This window comes from Mustela lutreola, chromosome 5 (assembly GCF_030435805.1).
Source record: "Mustela lutreola isolate mMusLut2 chromosome 5, mMusLut2.pri, whole genome shotgun sequence".
NCBI classification, from domain to species: Eukaryota; Metazoa; Chordata; class Mammalia; order Carnivora; family Mustelidae; genus Mustela; species Mustela lutreola.
Window position 1 is genome coordinate 90,263,965 of NC_081294.1, and position 20,833 is coordinate 90,284,797.

At 41.1% G+C, this 20,833-nt stretch overlaps 1 pseudogene; it reads right to left on the reverse strand.

Annotated features, from left to right (window-relative positions):
* Window positions 1-16,390: 16,390 nt before the first annotated feature.
* On the reverse strand, window positions 16,391-17,737 carry LOC131832265 (tubulin alpha-1B chain-like; annotated as a pseudogene).
* Window positions 17,738-20,833: the final 3,096 nt, after the last annotated feature.

A 20,833-nucleotide genomic window follows, 5' to 3' on the forward strand; every position in this document is an offset into this window, starting at 1 on the left:
AGAAAAATGAACCACACCTCCAAATTCCAGCAGTCCCCAAAGAAACATGTCACCAACACTCGCCTCCATTACCAAGCCCTCCGAACGTCCATTCATTTATCCAACAAGCATTTTCCACATGCCGGCCATGTCCGTTTCAGTACATGAATATTACATGGGCCCTGTCCTCTAGGATCTCACAGGCAAATGAGATGAGTATTTGTAAAGACAATCTTAACAAGTTGTGGTAAGTGGGAAATGCCTACTGTGAATGGCTCCTTGCTCCTGCATTTCCCGGATAATACCCACAGGCTACCATACAGTCCCTTCCTCTTCATCTCTGCTGCCACCTTGTGGTTCACTGCTCCCTACCTATTCCTCAATCATTGCAATCCCCTCCCAACTTATCTCCCTGCCCCTCAAAACCAACCTGCCCTCTGCTGCCTAATAACCTGCAGTCTACACTCTCCTACATGAACCGAGTGCAAGCCCCTGAGCCTGGACAAGCCAACAATGCCGAGGAACTACCCTGACTTTCCATTCTTGCTCCACTGCCCCCCACACACATGCACTGCCCCTCACATACCACCTAAGGGAGACTTCCTGGAGCACTCCAATACACATTCACCTATTTCCTCCTGCACCCTCTGCCCACTCCACCCTCCTAATCTAGGAGCTTATTTTTATCTCTGAAATGTAGATGCTGCTCCAAATTCAGGACACCTCACCCAAGAAGCCTTCTCTCATCCTCCCACAAGGTATGATATTTCCCTTCTCTGGGGTATGATCATCATGCCTTTGTGTGTCCTTTAGGGCACTTGACTTGTGCCATGCATTAGTATTAGTCACTTCTATGTTTTCCCTTGTGGTCTCTGTATCTCTGCGACAGCGCTTTTGTCCTTACTGTCTTTGTTCAGTGTGGCACCTAGGAGATCGCCTCAAGCGTAACAGGTGCTGAATGAATAATGAATATGCTCTTTATTCTTTGTATGTGATGAAGTGGGAGAAACATCTCATGTGGACCAAGAAGAAACCCAAGGTTTTGTCCTTTTTGTTGGTATCATGTAATCATTTATCCAACAAATCTTTTTTTTCATCTCTAGGCTGTGTGCTAGGCACTCATAGTACCAAAAAAAAGACACAAACACCTGCACTCAGTAAACACATGTTCCCTTTCAAAGAGGTACTGGCACATAATACAAAGGAAACATGCAATAGTATACATACAAAAGAATATGAGTCGCAAAGCTATGGCAAGTCCACTACCAACTAGGTGTGTGATCTTGGGCAAGTCCCTAACACGACAAAATAAGTATTGATAAATATACAGTGAAAAGTCATAGGCAGTCTGTGAATTGATGATTTTTAACCACTGCATGGCATGTTTTTCTAAGGGATGGCACTTCCAAGTTAGTAAGTGCCAAAATATTTGCAAAAATTATTAATATTAATTAATTCTATGGAGATCAAGTACGCAGCTGCTAAAGAAAAATAAGGACCAGCAGCTGAAACTGATATTTACACAGTGAGAAAAAAAATAAGTTGTAACTACTGGACCAGGGCAACATAAACCAACCAATGAAATTCAAGACTTTTAGGCGTAAAGTGGTCCCTGTGTCTGGGCTCCTCCACTGCAGGTGCATGGTGGGTACTATGGGATGGGCCTGCTCTGCCAAAACTCCCAAAATGGACATCAGAACACCCTCCAAGGCTCATGATTTAAACTATTTTAAAATTAATAATCAGAATAAAATGGTGACATAGGTATTATCACCTTAAAGAGAGTCAATGGCTGCCAGATAAACAGAGCTTGTCTTACAGTACAATGAAAAACGCTCACATGTCCTTAAAAAAAGGACACAAAAAGAATGCTTATCACTCACATCATCCTAGAAAAGTGAGGCCACAGAGGCAAATGTAGATCGTGCTCACTCCAGCTCTCCCGAGGTGCAAAGGAGTTTTGATCATTACATTCTGAGTTTAACATCATTTGGCCATAGCTATTCCGAATATAGATGTCAATGTTCCACTTTACCCTAGCATAAAACATGCAAGTCACTTAACAGACTCCTCTAGTCCTGATTCTGCGCACCTCAAGCCTGGTTATGGACTGGTTTGCCTTAAGGTCTTTCAGTTGGAATAGAATGTGATGATCAAGCTGATGAGGATTGTGGCTTCTGGGACAGATATCTTTGTCATCAGAAATATGTCATTCTCCTTGACACATCAGTCTCATTAGCTGACTCATAGGACTCCTCACTTAAGCAGCAGATGCCCTCTCAAGAAACTCAAATCAAACTGAATCAAGTTTCAGGACCTGAAAGGCTGAGGTCTAAACCTTAGACCTTAGCAAATTCTGCTGAGGTCTGCCACTTTGCTGAGGCTCCAAAACCACATCCAGATGTCCTTCCCCGTCACACATGCCATGTACCTTTTCTCTAAACTCTTCTAGTTGCTACTTCAACTAGGTAAGGACCAGGTTTTCTTTACCTTGTGCATCATGGAACCTACATGTGAACAATGCTTGGCTAAGCATTAGAGATGCTCTTCCCTGGGCTCCCATACTCTCCCACCAGTATTTCACATGTGGAATTGGAAATGTGTGTGTGCAAGTCAGGCTCCCCTCTGTGATGTGGGCAAGGACTTCTTTTTATTCATCTCTGTATCCCCACACTTGGAGCCTGGCACATTGATAGTGTTCAAACAATGGCTGGGAATGAAGCAGCCAGTCAGTATCATCCAGAACATACTGAAGATTTACACAGGGAATTCAGAACTACAAATGCAATGGTTCCCGTCCTCAAGCACAATCTATGAAAAACTGAAAACCTCAATTGTGAACCATGACTTGGTCTTAGGCATGGTCACCTTCAGAGACTACAACTCAGAAGCAACCCAGAAGTAATTTCCAAACAATAAATTCTCTTTCTCCCTTTCTCAAGCAGTGTTACAAGGAAGGTTAGTGCACATCAACAATTCATAAAGCCCCCCTTCTGTTCATGTGGTGACTTCACCTCACATGAGCTCTTGCATGCACCTCTCCTCTTCAGAATCCCCCCACCAAATCCTTCTTCCAGATCTGGTCCCCAAAGCTCATTCCTTCTGTCCCTCTATTTCTCCCCTTGATGCTACATCACAAAAGCCCAAAAGAACTGATTTGGCAATAGCAAACCTTGCTTGAAATGTGGGGAAGGAAAAGAAAATAGATAAGCAAAACACGAACCATTCTTGGAAGACAGGGCAAGAACACGGTGAGTCTATCATACATTACAAAGTTTGGCCTGTTCATACACAGATACAACTTACAGTTGCTGAAATGAACAAGAAATGGTACCAAAAAAAGAGTTTAAATTGTTTAAGCATCTGCAATGTTAAGAGACTCATGACAGCTGATCACCAAGTATTTAGTGAGCACCTACTCTAAGAACTGTTTTGGAAAGGACAGTGTCAAGGGACCTAAGACCACCTTGACACTTAGACATTCACTGCGAGAACTCCCAGAACTCAGCCTATTGCTCTTACAGCTGAGATTCTATGCAGCAATATAGTAAGGACACACAGCCAGACCATAAGAAGACAAGACAGAGGGTGATCCTGGAGGAGTCCATATACAGGCTTCCTTATGCTCTCTCCTTCCCATGAGAGGTCACAGAGAGAACACAGCCCCCTGCAACCAAAATGCAGGATTCAGCCTAGGGCAGCTCCTTAAAGACTCAATGCCCAAGGTTTCTTACTGCTGGTCATGTAGGTACTTTCTTCCTAGCACATTAAAAATTTCCAGACTCCTAGGAGCAAGCAGGTGTTCAAGGACAGACTAGAGTGGTACATAAAACTCCAGGCACAACGCACCATACCCATCAGTTATGTGTATACCGAGAGCCCTCAGAGAACCTGGTTCCTAGAGACCAGCCAAGAGCCCACCTTGCCATCAGGCCTTTTCAAGAGTAGCAGTCTGAGGCCTGCTATGTTAACTCTTCCCTGCAGAGATACAAAGACCAAGTTCTTGCCCTCGAGGCAAATAACATTAAGAGAAATAAGATGTAGACATTAAAAGGGCAAAATAATACAGTAGATGGAGCATGCCGGCTAACACTAAAGCAACAGGACCCACATTTGAGACCACATGTCTCATGTGTCAGAATCACCAGCGTGCTCCACAGCCTTGTGGCTACAACTCAAGGCATGCTAAACAGTGGAAAGATAGAACCTTCCACTAGGGAGGGGTTCTGGTGAGATTATAGAACACCCTGAATGCCACAATGAGAAATTTGAATTTCATTTTGTAGCCATGGGATGCCAGTGAATTTTTTTTTCTTAAACAGCTAATAACAACAACAACAGCAACATCATCAAAGCGGCACTGTTTGAAAATGCATCTGACTACGTTATGTAGAATATAGTAAAAGGGACAGACATCACGGGCCAAGAACCCAGCACTTCAAGGGAAAAGAAAATGATCATAACGGACACTGGGGACCGTGAGTGAGGAGTTAGACCCTGTCCTGGTGCTTGGCATCAGTGTTCGTGTCTGCCACTGGACAGGAAGTACTACTGTCCCCATCTTACAGGTAAGCTTGGCCAATGGCACACAATGAATTCAAATCTAGATAATGTGCTTCCACCCCTCAGGTACTTACTATCCAACTCACGTGTGTAACACAAAATTAGGATAACAGAAAACTAGCAAGTGGGGACCCAGGGCCCCTAGCCAGGGCAAGGAGTAACCATGCAAACTTCTACACTTACCTTGTCCTTTCCTCCCTTTGGCTGTCTTACTCTAAGATGACAGGCAGCAAGTCATCTTCCAAAATTGGTAGAAGATTGGAAGAGAGAAGTAAAACCAGAAATTTTCACATTTTTCTGAATGAGATGAAAGGTGAAGAATCTATAGGAGTCACAGCTCTTCCTGACCCAGATAGAGAATAAGAAACCAAATGCCACATAGCATCTCGATTTAAAGAAAGTGGCCAATTATGGCTTTCTTCAATTTTTAATATCTCAGGGAAATTTTGCACTATTAAAATGTTCCTTCCTGTTTATTTCCCTCAGATATAATACAACCCAAACATCACTTAATAACTGGACTACTCTCAAGACTCTGATTTTTTAAGATATCTAAAATTAACACTTACCCCAGGATCATCACCACTCTCATCAAGATACCCATTTGTTGATCACTTGATTGCGTAAAAAGTTTTGCAGATGCTAAAGCAAGACATTGACCCCAACGGCTTTAGAGGACACAACATAGTCATTTGCTTTAATGGATAAATATCTCTCCCAGTTCTCCATAAAATCCAGAATTAAGCAACAAGACATGACAAGCCACTGTTTATGGGGAATTAATCTGTTGCCTCAACTGACATTAAGCAGAAGACCAAAGGCCATTAAAACAAGCTAAAATTGCTGCACCAAAATAACTCAGTCCAGGATACTGATCTTATCATGCTGGAAATGACTCTAAAATCTTTATTACCTCTTAACATAACTCTAAGTGAGCTGTCCATATCTTTCATACTCAGATTCCCTATTAGTCAATTCAAACACTCGGAAGTATGGCCATGAAATGACAAAGAGAAACAACTTGAACAAAACCTTCAAAGCCTTCAGCATCACCCGGATGGCCTGGGGCATGTACTCTGCTATTGGGGAAAATTCATCTGAATCAGGTAACTGGCCCAGTTCAGCTTGCTTGAAAATACTTTACCCCTAAGAGGTAATGGCAGCAAGAAATTACTCGCTTAGTTATTATTACAGCACTGGGACAGGGTATAAAAGGAGACACGACCTGACTTCCAGAAGTCTCCTGAGAAAGACGGAACAGACACAGCTTAAAAACAATGTGAATGCGCACAGGTACTATTCCTGAGCGGCGGGAAAAGCATGGGTCGTGGAAGTCAAACGGCCTCCATTGGAAGCCTGATTCCACTAGTCACCATCTCAACCAAGTTGCATAACCCTCCCTGTGCCTCAGTCTCCCCTTCTGGGAAAAAAAAAAAAAAAAAACAGGTGAATAATAATACTCACCTCCCAGGTTATTGTGAAGAATCAGTAAAATCATGAACACAGAGTGTTTAGCACAGAAAGGGGGCTCAACAAACGTGAGCTGCTGTTATCACACAAGTCTTAGTCTTATTTTTATTGCTAAAACTACTCTTCCTACCACCGTGGCTAGGCTCATCTACATTTTGCCCCATACCTTAAAGATAAGAAGACTCCCAGGCTGCATGAAGTGGTCCAGTCCAGATGGAATCGTTCCTCTCCAGCAGGGAAGCCAGGAGGCTCATGGTTTGTGAGAAATGTCAAAGAAGAATATTTCGGTTGGAGGAGATGGCTGTAGAGGGGAGTAAGCAGAGCCTGCATGAAGCAGATAAGTCTGCTTTAAATGGCTTCTTGAGCTGAGGAAAGGCACATGTTCACAGGTCATATGATTTTCCAAGCTGGAAAGTAACTTAGAAATCCTTAAGTCACTCAAAAAAAAAAAAAAAAAAAGCAGCCCTTGGAAAGCCACAAAAATCTTATGCCTTCCTCTAGTGCTATTTGAAATTTTGGAATCAATTCAGTATGAAGAGGAAAAGAAGGATGGATGCAGGAGTACCTTTGGAAAAAAAAAAAAAAATTCTGTTTCTATTTTGAAAGATACATGTTTCTTCCCTGAATCATGTGGCAACAACGTTAGCACTAAATCTGCTTGCTCACCACTAGCTTTCCTTCCTCAGTTATGGGGAACCCCCCCCCACCAGTGTAGGTTATTCTCAATGGCAAGCTTTTCTGCTGCTTTATTTCCAAATGCTGAAGGACACCTCCACCCTGCCTCTGAAACACCCCAGGACAAAGAGACCACGAGAGTCAAGTGACTGGCTCTTAGCCACACAGCTAGTTGGCGATGAAGAGAAACAGGAATCCTGCTGACAGAGGGGAAGCTTCCCAGGAGGAGAGGAAACAGACATGACAGTGAGGGCTGTGGGAAATCAATGGTGTGGGCAGCTGCGTAGATCTGAGCAAGAAGAGTTCAGCAAAATGATTTTTCAGGAAGAGCATTTTTGCTGCTGTATAAAGAGCACAGTAAATTAAACATGTCAGGTTGCTTATCTTGGCACCTTTGGTTCTCAGAACTTAAAGTGAAATATCAACACAATATAAAGGGAAAATCCAGGTGCAATTTTTCTCATGGGAGGAAGCTTCTGATTTCTAATTAGTGTTTACCCCATTTTCGGAAAGAAGTTGAAATGAGGTTCTTTCACAGTTGGTTATAACAAACAAAAGGCCTGGTGGCTAAAATAACAAATTGTTTTCTGTTAAAAGGAGAAAAGTAAAAAACAAAGCCACAAACTGAGCACACAAGAGCTTGGACTTGTGTAAATGTTCCCCAAGTAGAAAGTCAGGTTTTATTCGTGCTTCCCTTAGAGAGGTCTTTTTGCTCTAGCAACTTGAAGACACTCTGAGCTCTCCTCACCCTAGATTTTCAATTTAAGAAACTGGTGGGAGGGCACTTTTGGGGAATAGTCCTCATCCTAGAGACCTTCTTCCCTCCTAGTATAAGTGTGTGCGTAGTGACTGAGTACAGACCTGTGTTCATGATAGATTGTTAGCAAATGTTTGACTCAAGACTTAGCTGCCATTCTTAGCTTACATGGCCTTTTCCCCAAAAGGAAAAGGACAAGAAAGGAACTTTGAAACTGGAATTTATCCTGCTTAGCCACTTCCCCTACTACGTATCAAAGGCCTTGTGGATGGGAATACTCAAAAAGGGCAAGATACACACATCCATGTTTGAGTTACCATCTAAAACCAAAGTTAAATACACATGTAGCATTCTTCTTACTGACCAGTAAGTTGTAGTGTTTTCTCAGAAGATGACTTCCCTTTGTCTTGGAAATGGGCCAGCAGACAGGAATGTGAGTTTCATCCCTCACAGGGATGTGAGGTCCAGAGTTTCCATATAGAAGGGGTTGGGGCAGGAATCTGTCAAGAGGAACATAAGAGACTTTTCTCCAAGCCGTGTCTGCAAACCCCTCACCACGTGTTTATTGGACCACTACTTGGGTTTTATCAGGAAAGGAGCACAAGCTTCAGCTAAGTGGAGTTAATGCAGGTAAGAGTTAAGCCCCCACAAACAAGGCACCGTCTGGCCTCCAACGGGAGATTGAATGGAAGGATGGAAGGCCAGAAGGGAAAAAACTTGGAAAAGGATGAAACGCTAATGTCAGTGTGTCCCCTCTGTTATGAATCTCTGAAGTTTCTTTTAAGGTGTTTGAGTATGGGGGCTCAGCAGTTCTGAACCCTTATAGGAGTGATCCCAGCACATCATTCCCTACTCAGCCTCAATATTTTTTACCTTATTCATATCCTGTGTTGGTTTGGGGAAAAAAGAGTAACATCTGTGAAGAGATAATACCATAAATGGTAGAAAATTCAAAAGTTAGACAAGAAAATACGGTGAAATATAACACCCCTCCCACCTCTATCTCCCAGCCACTCAACAACTGTTACAGTTCTTGAATATACTTCCAAAGCTGTTCTATGCACACACAAATATATACGTACATTTTTGTGAACATTTATATAAGACACACAGAAGAGTAGTTTCAATTTTTTTTTTTTTTTTTTTTTTTTGTGATCCACAAAAAGCAGTGAACCTTCTCTTGTGTCCCGTTGATATAACTATCTCCACCCCAGTATCAGGAAGCTTTAATAATTTTAGCTTTATAATATATGTTCATCAGAGCATTTTCATTACTATCTGGAGTCAGGGCTTTCCCTGGCTCTTCCACCCTTTTTATTTTTCCACGGGATATTCATGATTGGCTTCTCTAGACATGTGGTCCTTTTCTGTCTTGTATCCTAATACCAGCAGCTGTGGCTTGTATGGATAAGGACTATTGATTTGTTTGTTTCTTTGTTTTTTAAGATTATTTATTTATTTATTTGACAGAGAGAGCACAAGCAGAGAGAGTAGTAGAGGAAGATGGAGAAGCAGGCTCCCCACTGAGCAGGGGAGGCCTTGATTCCAGGTCTCTGAGATCATAACCTGAGCTGAAGGCAGATATTTCACCATCTGAGCTACCCAGGTGCCCCAACTGGTGCTACTTTCAAAGAAAACTCCAGAGGATGTCCAAGTTCACAGTGATACCAAGGGCTCTCTACACCCATAGGATGTGTCATATACATCCCTGTGTGCCCATCAGTTAGGAGGGCTGCTGATAATCTTTTTGATAATAATCATCACCCATCCAGCCTGAGGATCCAAACAAGTTAATGTCCCATCTTTCAGTGTGACTCTTCCAAAAACTGGTCTATTTTCTGTTCGTAGAATCACTGCTATTCTTTTTTTCAATTTCCTGTTGAGTCTGTAGGTGTTCAGAATGGTTTGATAACTATCTAGCTGAATTTCTGGGACCAGACAAAATATAGGTCTCCCACTTCTCTGACATCTTGCTCCTCCCCCCGATATATATATTTTTTTAAATCAACCCACACTATTCCATTCTCTGCTGATTGCTGCTGGCAGTGATCTTTCAGTGAGTTTTGTTTTCTAGGTACAGTCATATTATTTGAAAATGTGGTTATTATACCTCCGCTTCTCTAATTTATATATCTCATATTTCTTTTATCTAAAATGCTGGCAAATATCTCATGATCAGTGTTCAAAATGTGATGGTAGTGACATCTTTGTCCTGATTTAATGGGAATGTTTCTATTATTTTCCCTTGAGGCATGAGCTGATTTTTGAGGTAAGATAAATATGTTATATTAAGGCAACATAAAATTAGTTCTATTTTATGAGGTGTTTTTCCATAATCAATATTGGATTTTACTTTTACAACATTTTCAGCAGCCATGGATGTTGCGTGCCTGGCTTTGCTTTTGCTATTTTAATACACTATGTAGTGAATTCCATTCATAAGTTTCCCAAATACTAAACTAGCTTGCCTTTCCTGAAATCAACCTCACATGGTCATGTTTAATTATTCTTTCATTGTCACTCTGGATCTTGTCATGTCTTGTTTGTTTGCTGATATTTTACCAAAGACCTTTACATTAATAGTCTCAAGAGACATTAGTCTACAGTTTTTTTTTTCCTTTCTATTGTTGTTTCATGGCAGATTTTGGCACTCATATCACCTTTACCTCATAAAAAAAAAACAGTGGCTTTTCTTGATCTAGAAAAGCTTGAAAACCAATGGAGTGATCAACTGATTAAAATCAAAAGGGCTCCAACACAAAGAAATACAAACAATTATAAGAACATATTATGAGAAACTCTATCCCAGCAAATTTGACAATTTGGAAGAAATGGATGCATTCCTAGAGACATATAAACTACCACAACTGAACCAAGAAGAAATAGAAAACCTGAACAAACCCATAACCAGTAAGTAGATTGAAGCAGTCATCAAAAATCTCCCAAAAAACTAGAGCCCAGGGCCAGATGGCTTCCCAGGGGAATTCTACCAAACACTTACAGAAGAATTAATTCCTATTTTCCTGAAACTATTCCAAAAAGTAGAAATGGAAGGAAAGTTTCCAAACCCATTTTATGAGGCCAGCATTACCTTGATCCCAAAACCAGACAAAGATCCCATCAGAAAAAAAAAAAAAAAAGAATTACACTGGCCTCTGGGTGGCTTAGTGAGTTAAAGCCTCTGCCTTTGGCTCAGGTCATGATCCCAGGGTCCTGGGATCAAGCCCTGAGTTGGGCTCCCTGCTCAGTGGGGAGCCTGCTCTCTTCCTCTCTGTGTCTCTGACTGCCTCTATGCCTACTTGTGATCTCTGTCTGTCAAATAAATAAATAAAATCTTAAAAAAAAAAAAAAAGAATTATAGACCAATATCCTTGATGAACACAGATGCGAAAATTCTCACCAAAATACTAGCAAGTAGGATCAACTGTACATTAAAAAGATTATTCACCACAGCCAAGTGGGATTTATTCCTGGGCTCCAAGGTTGGTTCAACACCCACAAATCAATCAATGTCATTCAATACATTAATAAAAGAAAGAACAAGAACCATATGATACTCTCAATAGATGCTGAAAAACCATTTGCCAAAGTACAGCATTCTTTCTTGATCAAAACTCTTCACAATGTAGGGATAGAGGATACATACACCTCAATACCATAAAAGCCATCTATAAAAAACCCACAACAAATATCATTTTCAATGGGGAAAAACTGAGAGCTTTTCCCCTAAGGTCAGAAACACAGCAGGATGTCGACTATCACCACTGTTATTCAACATTGTACTAGAAGTCCTAGCTTCAGCAATCAAACAACAAAAAGAAATAAAAGGCATCCAAATCCAGGAAGAAGAAGTCAAACTGTCACTCTTCACAGATGATAGGATACTTTATGTGGAAAACCCAAAAGACTCCACTCCAAAACTGCTAGAACTCATACAGGAATTTTGTAAAGTGGCAGGATATAAAATCAATGCACAGAAATCAGTTGCATTTCTATGCACCAACAGCAAGAAAGAAGAAAGAGAAATTAAGAAGTCAATCCCATTTACAACTGCACCCAAAACCATAAGATACCTAGGAAAAAAACCTAACCAAAGAGGTAAAGAATCTATACTCAGAAAATTATAAAGTACTTATGAAAGAAATTGAGGAAGACACAAAAAAAAAAAAAAGGAAAAATGTTCCATGCTCATGGATTGGAAGAACAAATATTGTGAAAATGTCTATGCTACCTAAAGCAATCTACACATTTAATGCAAAATACCATCAATTTTTTTAAAGAAGTGGAACAAATAATCCTAAAATTTATATGGAACCAGAAAAGACCTCAAATAGGCAGAGGAATGTTGAAAAAGAAAGCCAAAGTTGGTGGCATTACAATTCCAGACTTCAAGTTCTATTACAAAGCTGTCATCTTCAAGACAATATGGTACTGACACAAAAACAGACACATAGATCAGTGGAACAGAACAGAGAGCCCAGAAATAGACCCTCAACTCTATGGTTAGCTAATCTTCAACAAAGCAGGAAAGAATGTCCAATGGAAAAAAGACAGTCTCTTCAACAAATGGTGTTGGGAAAATTGGACAGCCACATGCAGAAAAATGAAACTGGACTATTCCTTTGCACCACACACAAAAATACACTCAAAAATGGATGAAGAACCTCAGTGTGAGATAGGAATCCATCAAAATCCTTGAGGAGAACACAGGCAGCAACCTCTTCAACCTTAGCCGCAGAAACTTCTTCCTAGGAACATCACCAAAGGCAAGGGAAGCAAGGGCAAAAATGAACTATTGGTACTTCATCAAGATCAAAATCCTTTGCACAGCAAAGGAAACAGTTAACAAAACCAAAAGACAACTGACAGAATGGGAGAAGATATTTGCAAATGACATATTAAATAAAGGGCTAGTATCCAAAATCTATAAAGAGCTTAGCAAACTCAATAGCCAAAGAACAAATAATCCAATCAAGAAATGAGCAGAGGACATGAATAGATATTACTAAAAGAAGACATCCAGATGGCCAACAGACACATGAAAAAGTGCGCCACTTCACTCGGCATCAGGGAAATACAAATCAAAACCACAATGAGATACCACCTCACACTAGTCAGAATGGCTAAAATTAACAAATCAGGAAATGACAGGTGTTGGTGAAGATGTGGAAAAAGAGAAACCCTCCGATACTGTTGATGGGAATGCAAGCTGGTGTAACCACTTTGGAAAACAGCAGGAAGGTTCCTCAAAAAGTTGAAAATAGAGCTACCCTACAACACAGCAATCACACTACAAGGTATTTACCCTAAAGATATAAATGTAGTCATCCGATGGGGCACAGGCACCCAAATGTTTATAGCAGCAATGTCCACAATAGTCAAACTATGGAAAGAATCTAGATGTCCACCAACAGATGAATAGACAAAGAAGATGTGGTATATATACACAATAGAATACTATGCAGCCATCAAAAGAAATGAAATCTTCCCATTTGCAATGATGTGGATGGAACTAGAGGGTATTATGCTTAGCAAAATAAGTCAGAGAAAAACAATTATCATATGATCTCCCTGATAGGAGGAAGTTGAGAGGCAACGTGGGGGGTTTGGGGGATAGGAAAGGAATAATGATACAAGATGGGATTGGGAGGGAGACAAACCATAAGAGACTCTTAATCTCACAAAGCAAACTGAGGGTTGCCAGGGGGAGTGGGGGAGGGAGAAGGCGGTTGTGTTATGGACATTGGAGAGGGTATGTGCTATGGTGAGTGCTGTGAAGTCTGTAAAACTGGTGACTCACAGACCCATACCCCTGGGGCTAATAATACATTATGTGTTAATTAAAAAATTAAAAAATTATAACAAAAAGATCAAAAGAGTTTCCTTGGGAAAGTATTTGCACCTCATAGGTGGGGAGAGAGCCAGTTCCCCCCAACTTCTCTATTTTTTGTCTAGTATAATTCATCTTTTTAAGCTTTCAGACCCTTCTGGGGCCAACCTTAGAACTTTATCTTTTCTTGAAATAAATATTTTTATCAACGTTTTTTTTTCAAGATTTTATTTATATACTTCACAGACAGAGATCACAAGTAGGCAGAGAGGCAGGTGGGGGGGGGGGCGGGGAAGGAGTCTCCCCGCTGAGCAGAGAGCCTGATGTGGGGCTTGATCCCAGGACCCTGAGATCATGACCCAAGCTGAAGGCCCCATCCACTGAGCCACTCCCATATCCCATTATCAAAGTTTTTAAAATTTTATTTGGGTAGTTGACCAAAAACATGTCCTATCAGTTTCTTTAATTTCTGAGATTATTTCTCAATTCTTTTTTTTTTTTTTAATTTCACTCGTTTCTGCTTTTTCCCTGGCAAAAATTAATGAATGCTGCAACACTATTCACAGTAGCCAAAAGGTAGAAGCATTTCAAACATCCACCAACAGATGAGTACATAAACAAATGTGATTATACATACAAGGAATATTGTTCAGACATAGAAAGGCATGGAGATCTGATCTATGTTATGAAATGGATAAACCTTGAGGACATAATGCTAAATGATATAAGCCAGACAAAAAAATGATAGATCTTGTATGATTCCACTTAGATGAAATACCTAGAATATGCAAATTCATGGAGAAAAACAATATTAGCATTTACCATGAGCTGGGAGGAGGGAGAATGGGGAGCTATTGCTTAATGGGTACAGAGTTTCTGTTTAGGGTGGTGAAAATATCTTGAAAATAGTGATGATCATTGTATAACACTGTGAATATAATTAATGCCACACTAATACATATGTCATTAATACAGCAAATTTATGTTCAATATATTTTCCTACAACCCAGAGAATACAAAAACACTAGTTCAAAAGAATATGCACACCCCTCTGTTTACTTTAGCATCATTTACAATAGCCAAATTGTGGAAAGAACCCAAGTGTCCATTGAACAATGAATGGATAAGGAATATATATACAATGGGATATTACTCAGCCATAAAAAAGAATGAAATCTTGTCATTTTCAATTACCTGGATGGAGCCAGTGAGTATGAGGCTAAGCAAAGTAAGTCAGAGAAATATTAATACCACGTGACATTACTCACATGTCACTCTAAGAAAGAGAATGAACAAAGAGGGGGAAAGGGACCAAAGAATAGATTCCTAACTACAGAGAAGAAACTGATGGTAACTAGAGGGCAAATAGATGGGGAATGGATAAAACAGATGATATGGATTAAGAGTACACTCATGCTGATGAACATTGAGTAATATATGGAATTGTTGATTCATTATATTGTACACTTGAAACTGTAACAATGTATGTAACCATACTGAAAGTAAAATTAATTTTTTTAATTTCAAAAAAATGAGAATAGCCAACAGTTTTAATATTTTATTCAGTTGCAACTTGGAAACTTGGTTTTGCCATTTTAAAAATTCTTTTAATTCATTAACTTTTGCTTCTATTTTTATTAATGTTTTATTCTGTTTTCTCCAATGTACATTATTTTATAAATTATGGTATTTGATGTTTAAAATTCACTTACTTTGATTCTTAATTTTTAAATATTTAATGCTATGAATTTTACTCTAAATGCTGCTTTACCAAGATCTCAGTCTCCAGTATGTTGTTTTAATTTTTGTTTTGTTTTGTTTTTCTAAATATTCTGCAATTTCAGTTTTAAGAATTTAAACAGTGTTCTTTTGTTTCCAAAAGGTAAGGTGTTTTTTTTTCTTCTGTTTTTATTATTAATTTTTTATTTCATTGCATTGTCAGAAAATGTTGTCTATTTCTACTTGGAAGAATTGACTGCAATTTTCTTTACAGCTTGATATATAATTTGCATGACTTCTTCAATGATACATGAAAGCACAGCACAGTGTTTTCTGAGTACATGCCTTAATGTGTATCTGTAAAAGCTAGCTTATTCATTATGTCATTCAAAGGTCCATATTCTTACTTGCTTTTTTTTGTACTTTCTCTGCCAGTAGTTAAAAGGTAAGAATTAAAGTTTTCTATTATTAAAACATTTCTGTCTATTCCTGTTTCCTTTAACTTTGGCACTGTGGTTTCCATGACAACTCTTATATCACATTAAATTGCATCATGATTTACCATTATCAACTGCCCTTTTTACCTAATTTAATACTTTTTATTCTGAATACAACCATGTAGTTATGATTGCTGCTTTCTCTCTTCCTCTCTCTTGCTCTATAGGCATTTGCTTTTTTATCTCTGTTCATTGGTTTGGGCTGCCCTAAGAAATACCATAGACTGGGTGACTCTAAAAATAAAAATGTATTTTCTCACAACTGTGGAGGCTAGAAAATCCAAGAGAGAGTGCCAAGAATGTGGTAAGATCTCATTTCCTGGCTTGGGGACTACCACCTTCTGTGTCTTCACACGGCAAAGACAATGTTTCAGTGTCTCTTTCTCTTCTTGTCAGGGCACTAGCTCTATCGGATCAGGGCCCCACTCTTTGGAACACATTTGACCTTAATCACTCTTTAAAAGCCCTATCTGCAATATATAACCACATAGAGAGATTAAGTCTTCAACATTTGAATTGGCGGGGGGGGGGGGGGGGGCGGGATTCACGCTACAGCAATGTCTGCCCAACTCTCACCTTTAGCCTTCATGGGCTTCACTGTTTTACACACATCTCCTGTATCACTCGTAACTGGATTCCACTCTCTCTGTAACTGTGCATCTCTTAATAGGTGAGTAGAACAATTAACATTTATTTTTATGGTCATACGTTTGGTCAAATTTGGATACTCATTTTTTTTTTCTTTCTTAAAGCCTTACTTTGAAACATGATGGCAAAATCTTACAGGTACCCATGGAAAAGTAAGACATGATCACAGTTAAAATGAAGACAATCTAACCAGAAAGCTTGAATCCCTGTCAGCTAATGTCGAAGCTAAAGTTGTGAGGGTAACATGCTGAAAGGAATGGTAATTAGTATTCCTCTCCTTCTTCTTCACCCTCTCCTTCAACAGAATCCATACCAATCTCCTCATAATCCTTCTTAAGTGCTGCCATGTCCTCACGGGCTTGAGTCAACTTTCCTTCCTCCATGTCCTCATCTACATTCTAGTGAACAAAGGCACACTCAGCATACAACAGGTCAAACTTGTGGCCCAGGAAAGACAAAGCCTCAGCAATGGCTGTGGAGTTGCCCAGCATGCACACAACTCTGTACTTTGGCCAGGTCTCCACCAGGCACCATATGGGAGGCTAGTAATTAATGCCCACTTTGAAGCCAGTGGAGTGCCAGTCCACAAACTAGATGCTGTGCTTGGTCCTGATGGTGGCAATGGCAGAATTGACATCTTTGGGAACCACGTCACAACAGTACAATTGGCAGTAAGCCATGTATTTACCATGGTGGGAGTCCCATTTCACCATCTAGTTGACTGGCTCAAAGCACACATTTGTCATCTGTGCTACAGAAAGTGGTTCATGGTAGGCTCTCTCAGCAGAGATGATGGACCTATGTGGCCAGAGGAAAGTGGGTATAGAGATAGGGCAACAGGTTGGTCTGAAATTCTGTCAGATCAGCATTCAGGGTTCCATCACAAGTGAGGGAAACAGTGATGGAAAACACGATCTGGCTAACAAGGCAGTTAAGGTTAGAGTAGGCCGGGCGTTCCATACAGAGGTTTCTATGACAGACTTCAGAGATGACCTCATTGTCCACCGTGAAGGCACAATCACAGCTTCAGGGTGGTGTGGGTAGTGAGGATGGAGGTGTAGGGGCTCAATTCCAGCTGTGGAAATTTGACGGGTTGCATACATGAGAACTCACTCCAACTTGGACACCTTGCCATAATTGGTCAAGAGAAGTTCCACCAGCACAGAGGTTCCACCTTCAAAGCTGTGGAAAACCAAGAAGCTCTGAAGATCTGTGCACTGGTCAACCCGTTTCCAAAATTCAATCCAAGACAGTCAATCGTCTCCTTGCCAACCATGTGACACCCTCGGGCACAGTTATTGGCAGTATCTTCCTTGCCTATGATGAGAAGCTCAGAGTAAAAGAGCTGGCAGTAGGTGCCAGTGTGAAATTTATCAGTGACAGTGGGTTCCAGATTTACCAACAGTGCCCTGGGGACAAAACCTGCCAGACCCTGTCTCACTGAAGGAGGTGCTGGAGTCATCTCCTCCCCCAGTGGTCTTGTCACTTGGCATCTGACTGTTGAGCTGGCTGCCATGGTCCAGGCAATAGAGTTCCCAGCAAGCATTGCTGATCTGCACAGCAGCCTGGTCAACATGGGTGGGAGATGCACTCACGCATGGCGGCTATTGCTTAGCAGGCACAGGTGACAGGAGCAGACACTGAGTCCGGGTTACCCTCTGCAATAAGCTAAGAGTCTGGGTAAGTAACGCACGCTGGTACTCATATTTTATGTTGTGATTCCCTTCTCTTGCTTTTGATATTCCACTGTGTGATCTGTTTTGTTAAAATGCCAGTTCGATTCCCACCCCCCCACATCTTTTAGCAGTTTGCTTTTTGGTGTCTAAATGATTTTTTCTTTGTCTTTGAGGGCCAGTATTTGGAAATACTTGGAAACCTGCCAGTGTTGTTCATTGTGTACCAGGTTTTCCCAAATCACAGTGCAACCTTTTCATTTGGAGATTCAAGTCGTATTTTACTTCCTAAAAGCACTTTACTATTATCTCCAGGCTTCTTCTTAAAGGATACCAATAATGTATACATTGCCTTTCTTTTCCCCTCCATATCTTTCATATTTTCTTTAATCCGTTCTAAGTTCGTTCTTTTCTAGTTGATTTTTGCTTGCTTTTCGTAACCCTGTTCATTTATCCATCACTGACTTCAGCACTGTCTATCCTCCTCTGTGTTTATTCCAGTATCCTTGCATTTCAAAGACGGCTTTGTTTTTCTCTTCTGCTTCCTTCCTGAATTCTGCAAGTTGTTTCATCTCCACCTGCCATGTCACTATTACTTTCTGCAAGGTCTCAATTGCTCTTCTTTCAGTTGTAGAGTTAAGTTGTCTTAGCTCGTAGCCTTGTATTTAGTCATAATTTTCAACATCTTGATCGTTACTTGCTCTTGTGAGGATCCCCTTCTGCCATATATATCCATCGTCCCCTCCCCTCCTTTTGTCTTATACTATTTTTACATAAAATCTGTTCTGTTTGCCTTTGTGTGTTCATTTCTCAATTACGTGCATCCTTCCTGGACTTTGGAACCGGTTCATGTTGGGAAGGGTGTGAACACTTCCAGGCTAGCAGGCATTTTCTAGAGTTTAGGGAGATGCTCGTTATGATAAGGCTGCACATGCAACTTATTTTAGCTTTACCTCTCTCTCCAGCCAACAAATATGGGCAGCTAGAGAGCAGGACATAGTTCAGCCTCTTGTCCACTCTCTCATGAAGATAGACAAAAATGGCATTTCTGCATGTTTTAATTCGACTCTGCTTTTCCCATTTCTTTGTGTAATGAAATAGGGCCCAGAGATCTGGTTCTCCTCCACCACCACAAACAGCTGTCATTCCTATGATTCCAAAGCCAAGATAATTGGCTTTGACCCTCAGAGTGCCATCTATGTAAGAAAATGCTTTCCTGCCAACCGTGTCTGAGACTTACATCTGCAAACACTCCCACTGGGAGTCTTCCTGCAGCCATATTTGATCTCTACTGTATTGTCAGCTCTCCCAGTAGATTATCTTTTGGAGGGGGTCAGTCCTCAGTTTTATCAAAGGTGCCGTATTTCTGCCCTTCTTTTCTCTGTCTGGCTAATTCGAAGAAGCAATGGAAAAGTATCTTCAGTATGTCCTTTTAAATGAAAGCCCCAGTGTTTATCAAAGGTAAAGTTTAAAATGAACACAGAGTAACTTCAAAAGGGAGAAATGTGTTGGCAGGAGGACACTTATCCTGAGAACTGATTATGGAAGGCAGGGAACAGTTACTTTGCCAGTGCCTCAGTAGGGGATGAGAAGAACCAATGTTCAGACTATGTATATATTGGTCCCTCCCTGTTAAACTCGTTTCCCCAAACAATGAGTGCTTTGCTGTATCCCACCCTTCCAAGTCCTTGGTACTCAAAACGTGAGCCACGCACCGGTAGTATCAGCAGAGATGGGAGCTGGTTAGACATGCAGAGCCTCGGGCCCTACCTCAGACCCCAGACTCAGAAGAGGAATCTGCATTTTAGCAAGCTTCCTAGGTGACTCATAATCACAGTCAGTGGAGGGAGCACCACTGGAGATCTCAGCACTAGCATCCCTTCCCTCCAAGGACCCAAACACCTGAGGCTCCTTGGTTACATAGGCCCACATTTCTTCTCTTCTGAGCTCTCATTCTGTAATTTTACATTTATTAGAATATGTTTAAAAAAACATATCCATCTGTATTTCTCCCACTAAACCTGCTCCAGGCTCCATGGCTCTCCTGCAACCAGTCAATAAATATTTGCTGAATGACTAAGTGAGCATTTACCATCTTACATTTATGTCCTGGAGCATCTTTAGTGTCAGTGGGCCCTTGCCCCATCTCCCACCAGAGGCCTCCATGGATCAAACGCATCTATGCCCGTACCCACCTGCCACTCCCCAACTCAGCACTCCAACTTTGGAGAAGAGAAGGGCCTGCCAGAAGTGAGTGAGGAAACAAAGGAATGAATGGGATCTCTGAAAAATGTAAGAAATGTCATTATTTTGTGCACAGCTTCCCAACATCGTATGTGCTTATAAATGGCCCAAAGAGATCCTGTATCCTGAGTGTCATTTTGGAAAAAATCTAATCATGATTTTCATGTGGGAAGGGAAGACACTTCGCTGGCAGTGGAACACACAGCCGCTGTCCCCAGCCCCAGGCCAGAGAGGGTGTACCACAGCCGTGAGGATGCAATGAGAGAGGAGGGACTGGCGCAGGGCTGGGAGATGCCGAGAGGGGCTTCCCCTGCTGCTCTGCTCACACCCACATCCCACAGTGACATTTTTCCCGTCCATCGCCCTCACCAGGTGTAGGTGAAATTGCCATTCTCAGCTGTAGGGGGCTGTTTTGATGAGCAAGGAATGGAAAGGGACAGCTTGAAACTAGTTTCCCTACGTGGATAATTAAACCTTTACTAAATATAGTAGGTTTAAAATGAATGTTCACAAAACTGAAACAGAACATGCTAATTCTAAAAATACAGGCTCCCTTGCTGTGAAAGTCCTCTCAGGAAAAGGGGACACTTAAGCACAACCGTGATTTCATCCCTCCCGCCCCCCACCCCCCACCCAGGGAGCCAATGTGTTCCAAGACCCGGGTCACCACATGGCAGGGGAGGAAGCCAGAGCTGTTACCAGACACTCCGTGAAACTCTCAGGAAACTAATGGGAGAAAGTCAAGGGGGAAGAGGTTCTACAGCAGCAAGTCTCTCTC